Source organism: Balaenoptera physalus (genome assembly GCF_965194825.1).
Source record: "Balaenoptera physalus genome assembly, chromosome: 20".
In the NCBI taxonomy this organism is placed as follows: Eukaryota; Metazoa; Chordata; class Mammalia; order Artiodactyla; family Balaenopteridae; genus Balaenoptera; species Balaenoptera physalus.
The window spans coordinates 59,258,926-59,276,551 of record NC_138901.1 but is presented as its reverse complement, the minus strand read 5'-3'; the positions used below and the strand labels follow the sequence as shown (position 1 = coordinate 59,276,551).

Below are 17,626 nucleotides of genomic sequence, written 5' to 3'. Positions count from 1 at the left end.
AATGGAAACAGGCCTGAGATGGCTCACCGGGGGCACTGTACCCTCCCAGCCATCCTTTCAGGATTTGCCAAGTAGGCAGGATGCTTCTGCCTGAGGTAAGTTGATAATCACAGGGCATGACGGGGGAGAGCTCCACTCTTAGAGGTGGCTTCCTCCAGAGCCTTCCCAGACCCCAGGCATGGAGAAGGTGCACCAAAGGCTCAGCTTTTTGCCAAAGCAAGAACCAACAGAGGCCAGTCTAGAAACAAAACGAGCACTGCCGGCTTGGATTGCAGGCACCCACTTTTCCTGTAGAACAAGAGACAGGCTCAGACCTCAGGCTGGGGACCTTGAATGATCCAAGACCATCCTGATTCCATATAATATTCTCTCTTCAAGAAAGGCCTTTCTCTCGACATATAATCAAATGCCATTGTATGTTAATATCTCTGTAAGGCCTTTCATCTTTTAAAAATTCCATGTGCTCAATCTGTGTATCTTGAAACCTTCCTGTATCCACAGTTGCTGAGGCTGGGATAGGTCAGCTGGGGTGCCTTTGGAGTCCATACTTACTTATCACAGCACATCATAAATAATTTTAATGGGAAAATGTTAGGTGCTATTTTCTTAAAAAGCAGGTTGGAAGTGAGTTCAAAGGAAGGAAAGATGGCATTGGCTTGGGGATGCCATTGGTAAGGTTTCACATGTCTTCTAAATGGTAAAAACAACCAGAATAATTATATTGTGACCAATTATATCATGCTGCCTAAATACACACAGAAATTCGTTCACTGTGGGGTCATGAAGAGGTCTTTGAACTAAAAGTGAAGGCAAGGTACAGTGTCCTTAATCTGTAAAATGGGAAGAAAATTCCAGTCCTGGCACTTAGCGCTCTCAATTTCTACTGACACTTTCCTATAGAATGTGTTAAGAATGTGCATTTTTCAACCATCACATTGGGGTAGTATACATGTCACATTTCTTGATTTTTTTCTAAATTAAAAAAAAAAAACCAACTGATCAGTTGGATCTCATAAAAATTAACTTCTGCTCTGTGAAAGGCACTCTTAAGAAAATAAAATGACAAGCTAAAGACTGGAAGAAAATATGTGCAAAGCACATGTCTGACAAAGGAGTGGTATCTAGAAGATACAGAGAAACTCAAAACTCGACAGCAGAAAGCAAAAAATCCAATTTGAAAATGGGCAGAATACATGAACAGGCGTTTCACTGAAGAGGATCTACAGAAGGCAAATGAACACATTAAAAGCTGTTCAGTGTCATTAGCCATTAGAGAAACACAAACTAAAACCACCGTGAGATACCACTATATTCATATCAAAATAGTTAAAATTAAGAATAGTAACCACACCAAATGCTGATGAAGATGCAGAGGAACTGGGTCACTCACCCACTGCTGGTTGGAATGTAAAATGGTACAGCCACTCTGGAAAAGTTTGGTGGTTTCTTTAAAAAGTAAACATACGATGACAAATGACCCAGCAAATGCCATCTTAGGCATTTATCCCAGAGGAATGAGAACCTATGTTCACATAAACACCTGTACATGAATGTTCATAGTAACTCACTCGTAATAGCCCCAAAATTAAAAAAACCAAATGTCCTTCAGTGATAAATATTTAAGTGATGGTATATCCATATCATGAACTACTGGTCACCAATAAAAAGGAGTTAATTATTGATATGCAACAAGCTGGATGAATCTCAAGGGAATTACACTGAATATAAAAAGCCAATCTCAGAAGGTTACATACTGCATTATTCCACTGATATAGCATTTTTGTTTGAACAGCAAAATAATGGAAGCAACCTACATGCCAATTTGTTGGCAAGTTGTTAAAGAAATTATAGTACATTCATAGAGTGGGATAGTATACAGCCACGAAAAAGTAAAAGGAAGTGCTTTATATACTGATATGAAATTATCTTCATGAACAGGAAATGAAAAAAGCAATTCAGAAGAGTATGTACAATATGTTGCCATTTCTATAACAATGGGACTACATATATGCTTGTCACTGATGGTAAATGCTTAAAACTCTACAGTAAGACTACAGCAAAGACCAATAACATTGGGTTGCTTCTAGAAAGGGAAGGTTTTTACTGAGGATCAGGGGTGGAAGGGAGACTTTTTTTTTCTTTGTGCATCATTTCATAACTTGGAGGTTAAACCATGTGCATTAATTGCTTATTCAAAAATAAAATATATTTTTGGAAAAGAGATGCTCTGAAAAATATCCTTTTCTAAATATAAATGATGACCAGAGTTTTTTTGAGGTCCAAGGGGCCTTCACACCTCCTGCAAGTTTCTTCCTGCCCCTGCATGGCTTTCCTAGGTGATGGGCACTGCACCCGTACTGTCTGAGCAGGAAGGGGAGGATTGGAGACTTTGTTGGCGGCAGGGTGTGTGTGTGGGGGGTGGTGCTAGGGGGTGAGCTGGTGACTGTGGCATCAGGCAGAGCTGCATCTGAAAGAGGAAAAAGGTCTTTTCACCTAAAGTAATGCAATTAGGACACCTAGTGTCCAGTGACTTCTCTCACCAGACCTGTTCCCAGAACCATGCTGGCAAGGGAACAGAGAGGAGTTAAGAGGCCTTGCTTTATTTTTTTCCTCTTGTTTCATTTTTAACACTGAAATTACTCCTACCCGAGATGACTTCATCAAGTACATTTGTTGGTTCGCAATCTCAGGAGTTCCCCCTGTTGAAATCCCAAACTACCCCCGTACACAGAGGGCAAGGAGAGACCCAAGAAAGAGGCAGACTGCTCCACACTGGTTAATGGCAGGTTGAATAAGCAAGGAAGCTTACATACGAGGCTTGTCTGGGACGAGTAGACCTCTGCAGCTGCCCGCCAGAATCTTAAACGTTTATGTAGAGGCCTAAACTGGGTTCAGTCATGGACGCCGTCCAGATGGTCTTGGCAACACATGACTCTCTCAAGGCTGAGTCCTTGAAAATGGCTCCTGCTGTGGGAACGGTGGTCAGAACGTACATTGCAGGGACGGAAGGGGCGAGGCGCCTCTGACTGCCAGGGTCCAGCTTGCAGGTTCACCAGCGATCACGTCCTCTCCATGATGTCCTCCAATGGTATTTCTGAGACATCTGTTAATTTCTCCTTTACCACTGGAGTGTCTAAACAACCAGGGAAGGCTCCAAGAGGAGCACTCAAACTTCCAGGGCTGCTTTGTCCTTCCTGCAGGGCTAACCCAATTCCACGGGGGGCTCTGTAGCTCTCCTGAGGCTGGAAGCAAGAAGCGTTAGAGTCCCAACCCTCGCCCAGCGTCTGGGTCTAGACCATGACATCCAGACGTGGCTAACTGCATACTGAGATGATCAAAGGCAATTCCAAACCAACAGCTTCCTTTCTTAGTCTCTATCCATTGCTCTCCTGCATGTTTCACTTTTGTACGAGACTCTGAAGCTACTTGCCCAGGAGTAGTTTGTCTGTAGTTACTCCTTTTTGAACTGTCTTCAGGGAGCTTGCTATATTTTCTGCTCTGATCTGCAAGGGAAATTCCTAAAGGCGTATTAGATCAAAGGTCACTGTGCCCACTTCCAGGGCTGCCTGGAAAGCTAGCTGGATAGACTCTTCTCTGCATCCCCCTCACATGTGTAAATCTGTGATTCAGTTTCATTATCCCGTTTTAGTCTCTGAACAGCTATGCTGTTACTGTGGCAGAAACAAGAAACTGAAATATTCACTGATGTATTTACAGAAGATGTAATAAAATCTGGCCCTGGAGGTCAGACCGTTCGTATCCCATGGAAAGTAGTACGTGCATGGGCATCAGGATTAAATACATATATCATACTAGGGTTTCAGCTCATTTGCCTAATATATTTGAAAATGACTCAATTTATTGCAAACTAAGATTTAGGAAGCTCAGTTTACAGGTTGACAAATTAGCATTTGTCTGCACATATTTCACTATTTTGCATAATTAATTCCTCCCCATAGTACACAGGCATTTTCCTCTACAACAAAACCAGCCTATTTCTCGTTCGCTTCCTGTTAGCATCATGTAAATGGTATTTATTCAGAAGATGCATATTCTTTTCCAAAGCATCCCTTGGAACATGACCGAGATTTTCATCCCAATCATTATCAGCTGTTTATTACCCAGCTTCCCAAGTCTCGGTCACAAAAAAAAATTAGAAAAGGAAAAGTTGAGTCAGAAAAAACAAAGAGAGTGCCGATGAAATGGATTCTCCTGATTCAGATTGACTGGGTGTATCAGCTAGCATTACGAGGACCAGAGAAGAAAAACGTTAATTAATACTGGCTTTAACAATAGAGAAGATATACTGATTCATTTGCCTGAAAAGTCTACAGGTAGAGCAGCTGAATAATGTCACCAAGGACTTTTTTTGTTTTTCACAATGTTCTCTTCAGAGTTGTCTTCTCCTAAGGCTGGCTCTCTTCTTCATTCTAGGATCGCTTTCAAGAGCTACATAGTTCCAACAAATAAAAGAGATGCCATCTTTATTCCCAGCAAAAGTCCTAGGTATCACTCTAATTGGATGGCTACAGTAACATGCCCAACATTGAGCCAATCACTGTGGTCAGGCAGAACAAATGCTCTGATTGGTCAGTCATATGCTTTCTCTCTATAACTGGGGTAAAATCAGCTTCCCTAGACCAACATGCATCCCCAACCAAAATTGGGAGCTGTTAGAAAGAAAGAAGTATGGGGGGGGGGGGGCGCGCGAGGTAGACAAGAAAGCTACCAAAAGAAAAATTTACTAAAGTAAAGAAAGGGAAATCTAAACTGGAGAAAAATCTGAATTTCTATAAAAGTATTCTGTAGTGCAGTTTATTTCTTTCACATACATGCAGTAAGTCAAATGAGGCCAACAAAGCGTTGACAGGCACTCACTTGAATGAACAGACATGGCTGATTGGCAATGGGTCTCTCAATTACATATAAGCACACCAATCTTCTTTTGTTTTTTAATTTGGTACTTATATAGAGTTTGCTCTTTGAACGCAGGCCCACCAGACGTTTTATGAAGTACAGCTCATTGTTTTGTGTTTGAAATCTTGAGATCGCTGCAGCAGGAATGGAAATGCCTGGCAGTTGAGGCCTTGAGTGGAACAGGAAAGAGGCACAGCTGCTTACTGCCCTTCCTTCTCTCTTGTAAAATTGGGCAAAGCAAGGAGTATGGAAGACCCAGCTAAGAAAGTCTGTGATGCAGAATGCACAAGGACAGCAGGTCTGGATTTCCACCAGGGAAGTATTTGAGATGTTCTGGCATAGCAACCATCTTTAGCAGTGTAAACATAATATCACAATGAGTTTAAATTATTGTTCACATGGAAAACCCTTCCCCGATTGGAAATAGCAGGAAAGAGATGATACTTAGCAGGAATGACCAAGTCTTTCTACTGCAGTGGAACTTGTATAACTTCACAATCACTGACTAAGCAGAAATTGCAAGGATGCATCTGATTCTCTCCCTCCTCCTCCTCCTCCTCCTTCGCCCATGGCAGACATAACTAATCAATCACGCACATCCCCTCTAAGCCTAGAAATGGCTTCGCAATCTCTTTTGACAAAGTGCTCCAGGGAGCCACTACCAATTGATCAGACTTGGAAATAGAGATAAAACCTGCTTGACATAACAAATTTTAGCCTGATCCTTTCCCATTTTCATTTTCTGTGATGTTTCTCCTAAGGAGGTGATCCATTTGGAGGCTCATTTATTCCCTCGGCGGAATTGAGGGACCTATGAGTCCTCTTCTCCCTGACGTAAGCCTTCTCTCCTCATCGTTCTCAGGTACCTCTTACAGGAGCATTTCCCCAAGGATTATTTTAAAGCATACCCAATTGTCCCCAGATCACTCCTTATTTTATAATCTGTAACTGCCAGTGATGGATTGATTTGCCTGTATTTGTTTTTTCTTTTTTGGTAACTGCCATACACTCCTTTCGTTGGGGTTCTTCTCTCTGCACTGAATTACAGAAAAGGATGAAGCTGCGTAATACCCCTTTTTAAAAGTCCCCTCCTCATCTTAAAAAAATACACCCAGCTTTTCAGGTCAAGTAAGGTTTACTTTGTGTAATTTGTACCTGTTATTTCTTAGTGCGAAGTCAATGCTCCACCTGAATCAAAATTTACTAGGGTGGGGTTCTTACTAGAAATGGTATTTCTGAACCTCACTCCAAAGCCAACAAAGCAGAATTTCTAGTGATCTTATTTTTTTAGCCAATTCCCAAGGTGACTCTTAGGCCCATTAAAGTTTGAAAATAACTGCTATGGGAACCAGACAGGGGGTTGGGGAGAAATCGTGGTAAGCTTATCTAGACAGAAAGAGTCTTAAAAGTTTTTAACATTGGTATCTCCTGAGCTCTATTGATTTTTAGGTGGAGCTATGTCTGATCCTTCTTAAGCTTTTACTGACTCATTTCTTGTGATTCTGCCCTGTAAGTCAGACTAGAACATAGCCAGATTAAGAGGCAGGTCAATGCAACATCTGTATGGGACATCAGTCTAAGACTGTCACTAAAACATCACTGACAGTAAGTGGAGAATACCGTATTTACAACTCAACTGCACATGAGTTGGAAGGAATATTCGGATGAGTTGCTTTGGGAGCAAAATTCCAAGAAGCTTGTCCAAATACTAATAAAAATAACAACAATAATGATAATAATGATGATGATGATAATAATAATAGTCCATGGCCTTCCAAGGAAGTTGAGTGTGGTAAACTGTAAGGCTGCATGGAATATCTGAGGTTTGGGTCAGAGCTGAATGGTCTGGATGAGAGAACAGGTGAGGGCCCAGCCTGTGGCCTTCCACCCCTGCTTCACCACCTATATAATCAATCATGTCTATAAATAAGTGGACCAACAGATACTCAAATTATAACAGATTTAAGAGGTACCCCACTTGTAACCCTCCCAGGAAACCTATCTATTTCAGGGTGGCCGGTCAGAACTGTCCAATTCTTTCATTTTCCATTTTAATCCTCGGGAATTTTTCTCCCAGGTCCCCATCCCCTTCTCTCCAAAGTCAGCCTCTCAGACTTCAGAGACCACAGGATTCGTGCATTAAAAATAGAAACAGAAGCCAATGAAGCCCCTAAAACCTCAAATAGGAGTTATTTGCATCTCTGAAGAAACTTCTGCCGAGCTTGACAAGCAACCAGAGGTAATAGAAGTCTTCTGGCTTCACACAGAAGTCATCCCAGGCAGTTCCCTAGTGCCTTTACCCGCGCCTCACGGCGGCCTTTGAACCCAGTGTACAACCCAGAGTGAACTTGCCTGATGTCCCTCCACCTGGAAAGATTTATCTCCTCTCCTCCACCTAGTCGAGCAAGAAGTCAGTTATTTTCTGCTGCTCTGCCTTCCTCCACCAAAGAGGACAACATAAAATACAAACTCTTCAAATTCACAGAAATATTGAATACTTACCTCCGTGGTTTTCAGGCCACAAAATCCTGTGTCATTTTTTTCCCTGTTGTCTGATGCTGCTTCACTGCATGTGTGCGAGGCGAGGCCAGCCTGTGACAACACGGGAAACATAGTACTCTCTTTTGGGAGTATTCATTTAACTGTGCTTTTGCATGAATTTCCCCCACATAATTATTTTTATGGGATATTAGCAGATGGTGTATTCTTCACTTGCCCAATACTGCTGAACTATCTAAAATACATGAGCTCTTATCACTGAGTTCTATTTAGGAATTTCCTAAGTTTCTGTTTCAAGATGGAAGCCTAAGCATGTGTTGCTACTTCCATATTCTTTCAAGTTTACATTGAAATTACACACACACACACACACACACACCCTATAACAGAGCGGGGAAAAGAAATAGATGCCATCAGTAACTCTTAAATTTTGGGGACTGTCAGGAGGATACAATATAGTCTTTACCTGATTCACAGAGAAAAATGAGAAGAAACCACAGCCCAAGGCACCAGAGTTAAACATCGGTCTTCTCAGAGGAGCTCAGAGAAGGTCCACATTAGCGTCCCCAAGTGCAAGCATGGGCCAGAGGTCATCTTCAAGGTTTTTATTGAAGAACTGCATTTTAAAGCCTATGGCAGTAGGTCCTTTTCTCTTCAAGAGAGTTGCTGGCAGTCACGGCTTTTATATTCAGGCCAAAGCCTGGAAACTGCTTTCTAGAGAGAGTACTTGCTCTGTTACTACAAGAAGTGGGTGATCTATTATCATTGCTTTGTAACAAACCACTCTGAAATTTAATAGTTAAAAATCATTATGTAGGGGCTTCCCTGGCGGCACAGTGGTTGAGAATCTGCCTGCCAATGCAAGGGACACGGGTTCGAGCCCTGGTTTGGGAAGATCCCACATGCCGTGGAGCAACTGGGCCCGTGAGCCACAACTACTGAGCCTGCGCGTCTGGAGCCTGTGCTCCGCAACAAGAGAGGCCGCGATAGTGAGAGGCCCGCGCACCGCGATGAAGAGTGGCCCCCACTTGCCGCAACTAGAGAAAGCCCTCGCACAGAAACGAGGACCCAACACAGCCAAAAATAAATTAAAAAAAAAATCATTATGTATTATCATCTCTCATCTTCCTGTGGGTTGACTGGGCTCAGCTCGATGGTCTGTCTCTCGTGGGTGAGCAGGGAGATGGAGCCATCTGAAGGTTTCCTCATTCGTGTCTGGTGCCTGGCACAAGCCATCCAAGTGGCTTGGGTACCTGGGGCTTGGCCGGGTGTCTGTCTCTCCAAACAACCTCTCCACGTGGCTAGCGCTGGCTTCCTCACAGCATGGTCGTCTTCTGGGAATTGGACTTCTTACATGCCACATCTGACTTTCCCCAGAGCTCATGCTCTAAGAAACAGGAAGTGACAACTGGCCCAGGCCCAGAACTGATCATGTCCCTTCAGTTACTATTCTGTGGATCGACGTCATCATAGATCCCTACAGACTCAAGGAAAGTGGGGATCAAACTGCACCTTTCAGGGGGAGAAGTGAACAAATGACTTACATCCATCCTACCCTAGAAGAGCTCCTGGCGAGGGTGTTGGAGACCGCCAGAGAAACAGCAAAACTGAAGCACTCAAAGCCTCCATGCTCAGAGGGCTTTGCACTGACAGTTATGGGGGTCCCTACCCTGCTTTCATATTCCTGGTCCCCAAACATGAAAAGAGAGCCTGCCTATAATTATGCTTGCTGACTGAAACCTCACATTTGGTCCTTCTATTTAAGAAAAAGGCCTGTTATGAAAGAGACATATACAACTGCTGAGGAAAGGCACACCAATTGTCTGCACATATCAAAGTAGCCTGTCATTAAAAAGAAACAAAAAAAAGCTCTTGCAAACAAAGATTGCAAGGTATTTAAAAAACTCAGAAGCATGAAAGAGAAAAAGAAGGACCATTAAACACAAACTAAATAATCCCAGAGGAGGGAAAAAAGAGATAATTCAGGAAATAGATGAGAACTATTTAAAAACATTCTGATTTCTGCCTACAGGTTTGGGCAGATACTGTAACCACAAATTAAGAGAAGTCTCTTTTGAAAAGGTACCAATCAGAGAGTAAGAAAGAATGTTCCAAAATGAAGATATTACTGCAAAAGTAAAGATTTCACTAGATAGGTTGAATAATAAATTGGACAAAGATTAAGGTGAGGTTTTTGATCTGGGAAGTAAAATCAAAGGAATCTCTCAGAACTGGGAGCAAAAAGATAAATAAAATATATGGGAAAAGTTAGGAAACACAAATGTCAAATCTAGGAGGCCTGACAGCAATCTAGTAGATGTCTTAGAAGGAGAGAACAGAAGCATAAGAAGGTAAAACATAATCACAGACATTAAAGAAAAAAATAAAACTGAGAGTAGACGTGATTCTTAATACTGAGCATCTCCTGAGTATGGAGAAGGATAAATGAGAAAATAACTCACATATAGATGTATCATGCTGAAATTTCCTAACTCAAAGCATTAAGTGAATGTCCTTAAAGCTTCCAGAGAGAAAAGAGAGGTCGCGCCCAGGGAAAGATGAGCAGACTAATATGCACTTCTGAGCAGCGACACTGAGTTATGTTAGAGGAGCAATATATTCAAACTTCTAAGAAGACACTATTTTGGATCTGGAATTCTATACCCAGCTAAGCTATCAATAAAATGCAGAGATTGGAAAAGAAAAGAAGATGTTTATGGCCAAACAAGGACGCAGCAAGTGTATCACCTGTATTTCTAATATGTGAAGAGATGGTTTACCAAAGTCCTCCTACAAAATGCAGAGTGACTATGGGAGGAAGGCCAGCATGAAACACACATTGTAGATGCAGCTGAGCATCATTCAGAAGTAAAGGAAGCAAGAAAGACATTAACAGACAGTACATTGGACTGGAGTGCTTGGAAATTATACAGAAAAGATGGATAAATATGATGACCCAAACTTTTAAAAGTTTACAACAACAAAAATAAGTTTGAAATATATGTAGCAAACCAGAAAAATATTTGCACCCCATATAACAAAGGACTAATATTCTTAGTGTGGAAAGTGCTTTTTAAGACAATTTTAAAAATGGAATAGAAATAGAAAAATGGGCAAATATCATGAATGGGCAAGTCACAAAGGAAAGAAAGAAATGAAACCAGATAAAAGGTGTCTGGGATGTAGTGAATGTTTGAGTTCCCCCCCTGAAATACACGTATTGAAATCCTAACCCCCAACATGATGGAATTAAAACGTGGGGCCTTTGGGAGGGAATGAAGTCAGGAAGGTGGATACCCATGATGGGATCTGCATCCTTAAAAAGGAGACGCCACCAACAAGGACCTACTGTATAGCACAGGGAACTATACTCAGTATTTTGTGCTAAGCTATAAGGGAAAAGGATCTGAAAAAGAATATATATATATATATATATATATATATATATATATATATATATATATATACATATGAATGAATCACTTTGGTATGTACTTGAAACTAACACATTATACATCAACTATATTTTGATTTTAAAAAATTATTATTAAAAAAAAGGAGACCTCAGGGAGCTCTCTCCCACTTCTTCACTAGTGAGGACACAGTGAGAAGACAGCTATCCATAAACCAGGAAGCCGGCTCTCACCAGACACCGAATCTGCCAGCACCTTGAGCTTAGACTTCTCAGTCTCCAGAACAGTGAGAAAAAACATTTGTTGTTCAAGCCACGCAGTGGATGGTATTTTTGTTTAGCAGCCCAAACAGACTAAGACAGTGACAGTCTCTGGATTTCCCACAGGGCTGCTCCTCCCTAGAAATTCGGCCTGACAAGAATGATTCCACTCACTCCCCAGGGCCCACATGGATGGGTGGGTCAGGAGTGCAGGTGGGGGGGGGGGCAGTGTTGACTTTTCAAGGGAGACCGTGCTTACAGGTAGAGGGCAGGGTACTTTTTTTTTTTTTTTAAACAGTTACCATGTGTGAAACTTCGGAGAAAGAGAAGTTAGGCTAAGGGAAATTTTTAGGGAGTTTATTCTGCTAAGTACATATGTGTGTTTAATAATTATCACGTTTGTTCCTCATTATGACCTCCTGAAAAAAACAGCTTGCTTAGCAGTAGGACAGTGGTGAGTTCTGAACAGCAATCAGCTTTATTTTTCCCAACCACACTCTGCCCTTTTCCTCGGCCACAACGTGGGCCAATTGTATCACTTTCTGGTTGCTCTGGGTTATCACAATTCCATCTGGTTTAAAGCTTTACTCAAATCTCCTATTTTAAATTCATAATCAGCTTTGAGTCCTCATCGTGGTTAGTGGGAAGGGGTCTACTCTTTCACTCTTGTCTTGCAGTGCAGGGTAGGGCCATGGTCTCCTTCTGGGTTCTCTTCTCCCCACTACGTTTCCGGGCTTCATTCCTCTAGGAAGACAGAGAAGAAGGACAGGGACATTGGAGTTGACTTTACCTAACTGTGAAGCCACCTGGTCTCGCTGGGTCCACCTCATTCTGTCTGGTGTTTTTTGGTCTCCAGAAATGCGCTGGCATCTGTGTAGATGCAGGTGAGGTTTTCTTGGGATAGTGCGCAACTTCATCACAGCCTCTGCAGTCACCCACCTCTTCCTTGTTTCCCTTTGCACCTGCCAGCGGTCCACACCCTCAGCCTCTCTCCTGATGATGTCGGGTGGCCTTGGCCTGCAGCGGCTTGAAGCAGGATTTCAGTTCCCAGAGACTGAAGTCAGGCCGCGGCAGTGAGAGCACTGAATCCCAGCCGCTAGACCAAGTGGCAAGGCCCTGGCCTGTACGGCTTTGCAGAAATGAATTCCCACAAAGATGGAAAATAGTAAACAAGTAAAGTGTTTATTAGGAGGAAAAAGAGTACGTGTGGATAGACACACGGGCGGACTCAGGGAGAGAGAGTCGCGCCCTTGTGGTGGTTTGAATAACTTTTATGGGTCATTTTTTCCGGGTTTCCTTTGGCCAATCATCTTGCTTTGCCTGGTTTTGAGTCCGTATTTAGTATATCTCAGGGTCCTCCCATGTGTGCAGGCGCATCTCTTAGCCAAGATGGATTCTAGAGAAGAGGCCTATGGGTAAGTTGACATCACTTACTATGGGGTGGCGCCCCCTCCCTTTTTGACCTCCAAGGAACCTTTCTGCACATGTGTACTCGGGAAGGTCTCCTTGACTTCGAGAATGAGGAACATGTGGTCTTTTATCTCTTATCTGGACAGGGCTCAGCTTCTCCCCCCTCCTGCTGTTTTGGAGTATCTGCCCACAGGGGACGAACTGCTGCTCAGCCTGGGGCCCATCTATCTCCTGCCTTACTGATGGGTATCGCTGCGCTTGCCTGGTTGAGCTCTGAGCACGTCCTCAGGGCTTGCCTACTCTGCTAACTTAGGCAGTCCTCTGTGTGATGCCCTGGGATGGCTAAGTGCCTCTTCTCGTTCTTGGAGGTCCCTGGAGTTCCGGGGTGCAACCCCTCCATCCTCTGGTAGGCACACTAGACCACAGTCCCCACTGCCCGTCTGCTGAGGGCTTCTCCCGCAAGCTTCCTTCCTTTAGAAATGCCCATAGAAGGGGGTGTCTGTCAGTGAGCTCATATCACTCCCAGGGACATGGTCACCTTCTCCCAAGAATCGTCTCATGGTGCCCTGCTCCAAGGGTGGCATCCAGCCCGGGAGTAGCACGCCTGTCTCTCCTTCCTGCTGGGACTGGCGATCTCTCCTAGTGATGCTTTTGGAGCCCTCTTCCCCGCCTCTCAATGGGTTTTTTGGTTTTCTCGAGTAGGGAGGGAATAAGCTCCCTGCCCCCATGAGAAGAAGTAACGCCGCCCCCCCCCCCACACCTCCTACACAGGCACTCCTTCAAAACTCTGACCATTTTCCTGCCCATCCCTTTTTGCTACACCTCCCGCTCACACACTTCAGTGCATGAGAGCTTCCAGCTTTGCCAGATGAATCTCCAAACCACAGGACATCCCCCAGCTCCCAGGCTGGGTCCCACCTGCCAGTCCCACCTCGCAGCTACCCACTGGTTTTGCCAGGGATTTCTAAAGCAGGCTGTGGTGATGCAGAAGAGAAAAGCCACACCCGCCTCTGAAATGTTGGAATACTTTCTTGACTACGGCCATTCATACACTGAAAACGGTTTCATTCAGATTTTGTTTTAGCCTCTCTTTACATGAGAGGCTAATGCTTTACATGAGAGGCTTGAAAAGACAAGAGCATTAATTAACATACGACTTGATGGAAAAACATAAATAGAAATCAAAACAGAAGTCTAACCTTTAAAGGGTTCAAATTTAAAATCTCTGAGAAAGTGAGTGATTATTTTATTGATGTAGTTTCTCCACCAGCTCTCAAAACCTGCAGGTGTTAAATTAGCTGCACAAGAATTTCTGTCTGCTTCCGAGCCTGCGGTAGAAACATGCTAATGAGAATTAGAGGAAATTAATGGGAGAGGGTCTAGGAGGCCACAGGAGAAGTTCAGCACAGCTTCCTGTGTGGTAAATTTTCAGAAAAGCTGCTGTAATTTACCATGACCCAGGAGCTTATAAGAAAAACAAAAAACAGGAAAACAAAAAATGTACAAAGCTACACCCTTAACCGTTCCCTTCTCCTAACACACAATCCTAAAAAATGCTAAAGACAATGTCAGTTTCAAAAGAGCTATTGCGGGGACTTCCCTGGTGGTGCAGTGGTTAAGAATCCGCCTGCCAACGCAGGGGACACGGGTTCGAGCCTTGGTCCGGGAAGATCCCACATGCCGTGGAGTAACTAAGCCCGTTCGCCACAACTACTGAGCCTGCGCTCTAGAGCCCGCGAGCCACAACTACTGAGCCAACGTGCCACAACTACTGAAGCCCGCATGCCTAGAGCCCGTGCTGCACAACAAGAGAAGCCACTGCAATGAGAAGCCCGTGCATCGCAATGAAGAGTAGCCTGCACTTGCCGCAACTAGAGAAAGCCCGTGCACAGCAACGAAGACCCAACACAGACAAAAATTAATTAATTAATTAATTATTTTAAAAAAGAGCTATTGCCAGCCCCCGGCCCCCACAAAAACAACAACAATAAAACGGGAGCACTGTGAAGCAGGACCCATACCTTAGTGTCCCCAAAACTAAACAAAAGGAGAGCAAGATCGATGCCAACAGTGATGGTGATATAATTACTACGGAAATTCTGACTCCAGCAGGAAAGATGGGGCTAATGCTACATCTTTAGCAAGCAAAAGGTTTATAGTTTATTTGGTCCAAATGTCTCATTTTACAGATAAAGAACCTGAGGCCCAAGAGGTTAAGATGGCACCTAATCTTTTCTTTAACTTTTTATTTTGTATTGGAGTATAGCCAATTAACTATGTTGTGATGGTTTCAGGTGCACAGCAGAGCAACTCGGCCATACATGTACATGTATCCCTTCTCCCCCAAACTCCCCTCCCATCCAGGCTGCCACATAACATTGAGCAGAGTTCCCTGTGCTATACAGTAGGTACTTGTTGGTTATCCCTTTTAAATATAGCCGTGTGTACATGTCAATCCCAAACTCCCTAACTATCCCTTCCCTCCACCCTTCCCCGCCGGTAACCATAAATTCATTCTCTAAGTCTGTGAGTCCGTTTCTGTTTTGTAAATACGTTCATGTGTATCATTTCTTTTTAGATTCTGCATACAAGTGATATCATACGATATTTCTCTTTCTCCGTCTGACTTACTTCACTCAGTATGACAGTCTCTAGGTAGGATGGTACCTAATCTTAATGGACTTGAATTCATGCCTAGATGTCAAATCTACTAAGTTATATTGATACAGACATTGACAGGGATATTAATATTAGCTCTGAAACTGGTCCATGGATGTCAATGACCAAAACAGTTGTGTAAAAAAATTAATGATCAGGGACTTCCCTGGTGGTCCAGTGGTTCAGACTCCACGCTCCCAAAGCAGGGGGCCTGGGTTCGATCCCTGGTCAGGGAACTAGATCCCACGTGCATGCCACAACTAAAAGAGCCTGCACGTGGCAATGAAGATTCCGCATGCAGCAACTAAGACCCGGCACAGCCAAATAAATAAATATTTAAAAAAAGAATTAATGAGCAGAAACTTCGATTAAATAGAGTTGGGAGACCAGAAGGGGGCGCTCTCAAGCCCTGTGAGGAGAGCAGAGCCCAAGAGGAAGAAGAAAGACTCTTCTTTCCTGGCCAGGACTCAATGACAAGCCTTGAAAAACTCTTTGTTTACTATCACCCTCCCAACTTCCTTTCCCTTCTATAAAAGCGTTCTCCTCTCCTTGCTGTACAGGTCCTTACAGGCGGCTTGCCATGGTTGCAGACCCCGAACTGCAATTTTCTGCTGACCCTGAATAAACCCATCTTTGCTAGAGAACTATCTGGCTGTCTCTTTGTTTCAGGTCAACAGCGGTGACCTAATCTGAAGGCCAGCACTCATTTCATTATTAGTATTCTACTAAATTTGGTCTGGCGAACATTCATTGAACACGTACCATCCTAGGCACTGTCACTGACACAGAATTCATGGTTTCAGCAAGGGAAGCAAATGACCGGTATTCAAACAAGTACATACAAGCCAAGGTGATACGTGATAAGCAAAGCTGCCATAGGAACAAAGATAAAGAAGCAATTAATTCCACCCCAGGCAGGCAAAGGAGGGTGGGGAGGCTTTCAGGAAACAATGGAGAAGAGTAGCTTTTTTGTTGTTGTTTTTTCCAGTGGAGATGAGTACCAAACTGTTCCTAAAAGACAAGGTATTCATCAAGAAAAAGTGGGATGGGAATTCCCGGGCGGTCCAGTGGTTAGGACTCCATGCTTTCACTGCCAAGGGCACAGGTTCCATCCCTGGTTGGGGAACTAAGATCCTGCAGGGCAGGCAGCATGGCAAAAAAATTTTTTTAAGTTAAAAAAAGAAAAAACTGGGAAGAGTGGGAAAGCATGAACAAAAATAGAGTCCTAACACAGGGAGTCTGGGAAATGGGAAGTGAGTCCAGTTGACAGAAAGGCTGGAAACTCGGCTGGAGCTAAGCTGGATTTGTATGACTTTCGGCACCACGCTGGTGATTTTGTACTTTATTTTGGTGAATAATGGAGAGGCAGTGGAGGATTTTTTTTTAGAATGAGTGAGATTGGATTTCTGTTTTAGAAGATGATTCTGTTGGTATTCCAAAGGATGGCTGGGAGGGTGGAGAATCTAAAGGCAGGAAGATCAATGAACCAGCAACTGAAATAGTAGAAGAGAGAAATAAATGCCTCACCAAAGCCTGCTGGTGGGGATGCAGAGGAGGGCTGGGCTCTGAGCCATGTGTCCAAAGTAGAACTGATAGGACCCCTGAGGATTGCATATGATCACCGGGCAGCTCAGACTTTCGGTGACAGCACCCATGATGCGATGTTTAAAGGAATGTTCACAGTGACGATGAAGCCGAACCCCCTTCCTCTCTGTGTTCCAGCGTTGCCTGCGGGTCTGCCTTTTGAACGTCAAACTTGTTTCTGCTTCTGCTTTGCCCTCTACCTGGCATGCTCAGCTCCACATTATTATAGAGCGGGATCTTCACCCTTCAGGTACTCTTAAAGGCTGGGTTGTGTTCTCCCAAAATTCGTAAGTTGAAGTCCTGACACCTACTGCATCAGAATGTGACCTTATTGGGAAACAGAGTCATTGCAGACGCAGTTAATTAAATTAGGATGAGGCCATACTGGGTTAGGGTGGGCCCCTAATGCAATGTGACTGGTGTCCTTACAAAAAGGGGAAATTGGGAGATAGATGTGGACACAGGGAGAATGCCATGTGAAGATGAAGGCAGAGGTCGGGGTGACACCTCTTCAAACCAAAGAATGGCAAAGCTGGACAGCAAACCACCAGAAGCTAGGAGAGAGGCATGGACCAGATTCTCCTCCACGGCCCTCAGAGGGAAACAACTCTGCCAACTTCTTGATCTTGGACTTCTGGCCCCCAGAACTGTGAGACGATACATTTCTGTTATTTAACCCTCACACCCAGTCTGTGGTACTTTGTCATGGCAGCTCCAGGAAACAAATACAAGTCTCAATTCAAACTACAACTCCTGGGCGAGGCTGACCACGCAATATAAAATAGTGCCTGCCCCCATCACATTCCTTTGCTTTATTGTTTTCACAACATTTAACATTACCTTAAGTTATCTTGTTAATGTATTTATTTATTTGTTTTTGTCTAT

General features: G+C 43.6%; 1 protein-coding gene across 1 annotated transcript in view; it reads right to left on the bottom strand.

The window, feature by feature from the left end:
- The window catches only part of ADPRM (ADP-ribose/CDP-alcohol diphosphatase, manganese dependent), a 386,060-nt gene that overhangs the window by 9,474 nt on the left and 358,960 nt on the right, over window positions 1–17,626 (bottom strand). The window contains exon 11 of the mRNA XM_082441418.1: window positions 7,420–8,130. The gene's annotated coding sequence lies outside the window, so the exon portion shown is untranslated. The remainder of the gene's footprint in view (window positions 1–7,419; window positions 8,131–17,626) is intronic.